This window comes from Rhincodon typus, chromosome 7, assembly GCF_021869965.1.
Source record: "Rhincodon typus isolate 14 chromosome 7, sRhiTyp1.1, whole genome shotgun sequence".
Taxonomy (NCBI): Eukaryota; Metazoa; Chordata; class Chondrichthyes; order Orectolobiformes; family Rhincodontidae; genus Rhincodon; species Rhincodon typus.
In genome coordinates, this window is record NC_063338.1 from 1,386,119 (window position 1) to 1,392,118 (window position 6,000).

General features: G+C 44.6%; 2 protein-coding genes across 3 annotated transcripts in view; one reads left to right on the plus strand and one right to left on the minus strand.

Annotated features, from left to right (window-relative positions):
- Positions 1-6,000, minus strand: part of LOC109930504 (zinc finger protein 665-like) — a 50,149-nt gene that overhangs the window by 22,646 nt on the left and 21,503 nt on the right. The gene's annotated exons all lie outside the window — the stretch shown is intronic.
- Positions 4,992-6,000, plus strand: part of LOC109932583 (zinc finger protein 585A-like) — a 3,614-nt gene continuing 2,605 nt past the window's right edge. Inside the window, exon 1 of one of the 2 annotated variants that reach the window (XM_020531732.2) lies at positions 4,992-5,059. The gene's annotated coding sequence lies outside the window, so the exon portion shown is untranslated. Of the gene's footprint in view, positions 5,060-5,301; positions 5,793-6,000 lie in introns of those variants that run through there. The other variant, XM_048599303.1, reaches the window with a different exon arrangement.

Here is a 6,000-nt window from a genome sequence, read left to right on the forward strand (position 1 = left end):
GACAATGCTGAATATCAGTCCAGGCTGGGAGCTATTGGTGGATGACTGGTTGAAGTAACGTTCAGTGCAGAGGGAGGAGTGTAGTTCTTATGGGTGTTGGGAAGCGTTCATTCTGAAAAGTTCAATCTCAAACAGTGACAATGAATTTACTACTTTGCTGCTATGCCTTTCCCCAATTTTGGTTCTTCAAATGAAACTGAGTGTGCAGATGATAAGGTCATAATATTTCAGAGCATAATCAGGCCATTCAGTCCATTAAGACAGCTCCACCACTCAGTCATGGCTAATCTGTTTCTTAACCCCATTCTCCTGCCTTCTCCCCGTTAGCCATTGATCCCCTTACTAAAAAAAAAAACAGTCTTTCTTAAAAATACTCAATGACTTGGCATCCACAGACTTCTGTGACACAGAATTCCACAGATTCACCACCCTCAGGCTGAAGAAATTCCTTATCTCAGTTCTAAAAGTGTCGTTCTTTCACTCTGAGGTTGTACCCTGGGATTCCAGTCTGTCCTACTCGTGGAAACATATTCTCCACATCCACTCTATCCAGGCGTCTCTGTAGCCTCTATGTTTCAATGGGATTCTCACTAATTGTTCTAAACTCCACTGAGTACAGATGCAAAGTCTGCAATGCCTCCTCATATGACAAGCCCTTCATCACTGCGATTAATCTTGTAAACCTCCAATGCCAACACAGCATTCCTTAGAATGGAGGCACAAAACTGCTCACAATATTCCAAATGTAGTCTAACCAGAGTCTTATACCACCTCCCTTCTCAACTCCAACAAGTGCGATGTTTTCATGGAATTTATTTGTCACTCAGTCAGACAATCAGTCCCTCTAGCTGAAGATATCCACCTTCTCTCAGTTATAACGTGTTCTTCTTTCAGGCTGAGGCTCTACCCTCAGGTTCTAGTCTCTCCTGCTCAGAAAAATTTTCTCCACGTCCACATTGTCCAGGCATCTACATTTCAATAAGATTATCCACTCTAAACTCTATTCTCCACTCAACCAATATCCTTCTAAACTCCATCAAATACAGACCCAGAGTCCTAAGTTGGTTAGGTCACTTTTGGAATACTGTTAAACTTAAACGAGTGCAGAACAGAGAAGATTTACAAAGATCTCTAAGGTTTTAGAGTAGATTTGTAGCTCAGGCTGTGGATGTTGTGGTTGGTTGGCTCGCCGAGCTGGTTTGTCATTCCGCAGACGTTTCGTTACCCCTTGTGGGTAACATCATCAGTGCAGTCTTTTCTGAAGTGCTATTGTGTTTTCCTGCCTGTCATTTAAACTCTGGTGTCCGTTGAGCTGGATTACCTCACTTCCGGTTTTCCTTTGCAATGGAATGTATATGGGGTCTAGATCTATGTGTTTATTGATGGCTTTCATACTGGAGAACCAGGCCTCTAGGAATTCCCGTGCTTGTCTCTGCTTCACCTGTCCCAGGATCCTGGTGTTGTCCCAATCAAATTGGTGGGTTTCCTTATCCATGTGGATGGAGATGAGTATTGGTCGTGTCTTTTTGTTGCCGATCGACGTTCGTGTACTCTTATGGTTAATTTCCTTCCTGTTTGTCCCAGTCTTGGCAGGGAATCTTGTATGTGACATTGGTCCTGTCCATAGTGGGTAGGGGGTTTTTGGTTCTGGTGAGCAGTTGATATAGGGTTGATGTGGGTTTATGTGCTACTCTGGTGTCCAATGTTCGTAGGAGTCTTGTGGTCAGTTCAGATGTGCTCTTGATGTAAGGTAGTGTGATGAATGTCTCAGGGTATGTAGCATCTTCGTGGTGTCGTTCATGTAATAGGCATCTTCTGACTCAATTATTCAATACTTTGAATACTTGGAAGAGGTACTCTTCTTCTTTTTGGCATAGTTCTGTGCTGCTGCAGTGTGTTGTTATCCGTTTAAAAAATGTTCTCACACAACTTCGTTTGTGTGTGTAAGGATGGTTGCTGTTGAAATTCAGTTCTTGGTCAGTGTGTGTGGCTTTCCTGTGTAACTTTGTTAGCAATTCCCCATTGGTCCTGCGTTCCACCATGACGTCCAGGAATGGGAGCTGTTTGTTCTTTTCCTCTTCTCTGGTGAATCTGATCCCGATTAGGGTGTTTATTAGTTCGTGTGTCTCCTCTAGTTTGGTCTGTTTAATAATGACGAAGGTGTCATCCATGTAGCGTATCCATAGTTTTGTTTGAATTAGCAGAAGGGCCATGCTTTCAAGTCTCTGCATCACTGCTTCAGCTATTAGTCCAGAGATAGGTGATCCCATGGGTGTCCTGTTGATCTGTTCATATATTTGGCCGTTAAAGGTGAAGTGGTTGGTGAGGCATAGGTCCAATAGCTTCAGCATGTTATCTGTGGAGGTAGTGTCACTAGGGTCCTGTTCTTGTTTTTATTGTGTTGCCAGTGTTTCTCTTGCTAGTGGTATGTCTATCGTTGTGACTAGGGCAGTAACGTCAAATGGTACCCATGGGATCAACTATCTCTGGACTAATAGCTGAAGCAGTGATGCAAAGATTTGAAAGCATGGCCCTTCCGCTAATCCAACCGAAACTACGGATATGCTACGTGGATGACACCTTCGTCATTATTAAACGAAGTTGCGTGAGAACATTATTTAAATGGGCAACAACACACTGCAGCGGCATAGAACTACGGCAAAAAGAAGAGTACCTCTTCCAAGTATTCAAAGACAATGGATACCTGAAAAACTGGGTCAGAAGATGCCTATTACACGAATGACACGAGGAAGATACTACACGCCGTGACACACTCATCATGCTACCTTACATCAAGAACACATCTGAGCTGACCACAAGACTCCTACGATCACTGGGTATCAGAGTAGTACACAAACCCACATCAACCCTACACCAACTGCTCACCAGAACCAAAGACCCACTACCCACTATGGACAGGACCACTATCATATACAAGATTCCCTGCAAAGACTGTGACAAACATTACACTGGACAAACAGGAAGGAAATTAACCACAAGAGTACACTAACATCAACTGGCAACAAAAAAAACACGACCAATACTCACTCATCTCCATCCACATGGATAAGGAGAACCACCAATTTGATTGGGACAACACCAAGATCCTGGGACAGGCGAAGCAGAGACAAGCACAGGAAGTCCTAGAGGCCTGGTTCTCTACTAAGAAAGCCAACAATAAACACAGAGCTAGACCTAATATACGCTCCATTGTGAAGGAAAACCGGAAGTGAGGTAATCCAGCTCAACAGACACCAGAGTTTAAATGACAGGCAGGAAAACAAAAAAGCTGCACTGAGGATGTTACCCAGCAGGGTAACAAAACATCTGTGGAACAATGAACCAGTTCAGCGAGCCAACCAACCACGACAGATTTACACAGATGTTGCCAGGGCTGGAGGGCTTGAGCTTGAGAGGGGCTGAATAGGCTGTGGCTATTCTCCCTGCAGCTTAGAGGTTGAGGGGTGACCTTATAGAGGTTTATAAGGTCAGGAGGGGCTGGAGAAGGTGAATATTCAAGGTCTTTCCCCCAGTTTAGTAGAGTTCAGCACTAGAGGGCATAGGTTTAAGATGTGAGGGGAAAGATAAAAGGGGAACCTAAGGGCCAGCCTATTCATGCAGAGGGTGGTACAAACATGGAATGAACTGCCAGAGGAAGTGGTGGAGGCTGATAAAATTACAACACTTAAAAGGCACCTGAGGGAACTACGAAGAGGAAGGGTTTAGAGAACCGTGGGCTAAATGCTGGCAAATGGGACTAGATTATTTTAAGATATCTGGTCGACATTGACAACTTGGACAAAAGGGTTTGTTTCAGTGCTTTACAAGTCAATGACACTATGACTCTAACTATTCCACATATGAAAAGCCCTTTATAACCAGGATGATCTTGTAATTCTCCAATGCTAACACATCCTTCTCTAAATACTAGTCCCAAAATTCCTAAAAATGCTCAGAATAGCCCCAATACAATCTGACCAGAGCCTTATACAGCCTTAGCTGTATATCTCTGCTATTCTGTCTAGCCCTCTTGAAATAAATGCTACCATCACATCTGTCTTTCTAACTGTCAACTGAACTTACTTGTTAACCTTTAGGAGAATCTTAAACTGAGACTCCAAAGTCCCTTTGTGCTTCAGAGTTAGAAAGTCTTTCCCCATTTAGAAAATAGTCTGTGCTTCTATTCTTCCAGCCAAAGTGCTAAACCTCACACTTTCCTCACATTTAATTTCATCTGCCATGTCTTTGCCCAATGCCCCTCAGTTCCTTCATCTGGACCATTAATGTTTAACGTGAATGGTCGTGGTCCCAACACTGACCTCTACGGATTATTGTTAAGTTACTGCCATCAGACGAAAGACCCAATCATCCCCAACCTCTGCCTCCTTCAGTCAGCCAAATCTCCCTTGACTTCTCTTGTTTTTCATAGTTAACATGTTCAGCATAGCGATATTATTACACAGCCCTGCAGCAGATAGGAACTGAACCCAGACCGCTCGGTCCAAGAATAGGGACACCAGCACCGTGTCACCATTCCTTTGTTTGGGAGGATTGCCGCGTTCTCCCCTTAATATACTTCTGGTGCGCAGTTGCGGAGTAGCGTCTGAACTAAACTTAGCCTATGGGACAAAGGGGTGGAACTGGAGAACTGTGCTGCTGTCTGGCTGGGTCGGGGATTGACGGGGTGTGAACGCTTCAGGACCAGTCAAAAAGGGAAGCGAGAAGTTTTACAAGTTCCGATCATTCTCACTACATCGTAGAGCATTAAATCCGTTCTAGAAATCAATTGGAGATTTTAAGAAACAGTTGAGATGACTTACGTATTTCCAATTGATTTATACAAGTCGAGTAAGAAACTTCGTTCCAAGTTGCCAGGTAATGGCAGTCTGTTTACCCAAAATCCAATGCGGATATGAATGTTCTCTATGCATTCAACGACAGGCTCAGACACAAGCGCAGTTTGGTTTGTATGTGGGACATGCGCAGTGTCACATTTATCAGGACTGAGAGACATGGAGTAGCTTTCTCTGGCAGCTGCGATCGGCGCCAGAAAAGGGAGGTAAGGAGATTTTTGTGTTGGAGCCTCCATAGGAGAACGGAGCAGAGACACTTCGCAAGCACCTTGTGTAGGTCGCAAATCCCGAATAAGACCATTCAGGCTTCGCGTTCAGTGATCGTGGTCTTTGTCCAAGGAAGAGGCCCAGGTTTACGGCCGCCATTTTTTGAGGAAACGGAGCGCGGGCTTGAGGGGCGCCATCTTTATAAGGTCAAAGTGCAATAGAACGCTGCGCGACCGTTCTGTGGGACAATGTGTGATGTCGCAGGGGCTGCTTGGCCTGCTGTGTTCATCTAGCTCTACATCTTGTTAACTCAGATTCTGCAGCATCTGTAGTTCCTACTATCTCCTGCTCAGCAAGAGTTGGTGTCAGTGAGAAGACTGGCAGTATCGGGGATGATCTCAATTACAAGGAGGGTGAATAGGGGAGGCGTTAGGATTGATGTCTGCAGATAATAAAGGAATTGATGAGAGTCTCAGAAGCAGATGAGCTGAGACTGAGGCGAAATCGGTGGTTTTACTTATGATATGGACATGTGATTCGATTCTTAGTTTGGGGTGAAATATGGCACCAAAGTCCTGAACAGTGTTCCCAGAGAGAAAGATTCAGTCGGCGGGCGGGCGGGGGAATGGAGTTTGTAACAAGGACTACAGGCACTGGCGAATAGCTGACCGAAGGAAGTCTCTGTTCCTCCCCTATTGGATGTCAAACAGGTCAGGACTGTTCGTCTCGGAGGTAACTTGATTTTGATGGCATTTACACAGATTTGCTAACGTGAATCTTTGAGCTAGTGAAAATCCTGTAAAATTTCTGGACAAGTTTACATACGTAGAGTCCCCTTTCTTTGCCCCCAACTATCCAACTTCCTCCCCATGTTTACGGCCGCCATTTTTTGAGGCAGTATCGGGGATGATCTCAATTACAAGGAGGGTGAATAGGGGAG